The sequence below is a fragment of the Poecilia latipinna genome, unplaced genomic scaffold, assembly GCF_001443285.1.
Source record: "Poecilia latipinna isolate Pla-1442-1.1 unplaced genomic scaffold, P_latipinna-1.0 Scaffold3417, whole genome shotgun sequence".
In the NCBI taxonomy this organism is placed as follows: Eukaryota; Metazoa; Chordata; class Actinopteri; order Cyprinodontiformes; family Poeciliidae; genus Poecilia; species Poecilia latipinna.
This window is the reverse complement of record NW_015116033.1, coordinates 39267-39613: the sequence shown is the minus strand read 5'-3', so window position 1 is coordinate 39613 and position 347 is coordinate 39267.

The window sequence follows — 347 nt, the reverse complement described above, 5'->3', positions numbered from 1 at the left end:
ATTGGCTTTAGTGACTTTCAGTATACTGTAATTATTCTGTGACGGTGTTTCTGTTATGATCTAGTGCTGTTTTCCAATTTCTTTCCATCCTGATAATTTCTGGGTTGCACATTACTGTTGTCAAGATCTTTTGTTTCAATGTTGTTTTTTTTCTTATTTAACTTTTTTCTTGTGTTCTGTTCTCTGTTCATTTTAGTTTAGACTTTTTCTCTTTAGGTTTGTGGATTCTTTATATTTTATTCAGCTCTCTCTCTTGTTTATTAGCCCTTAGTATTAGTCCTTCACTCAGGTTGTTGTTCTGCATTGTCATTCTCAGGGCCGTGCAGAGACCATTAAAGGGGCAGGAG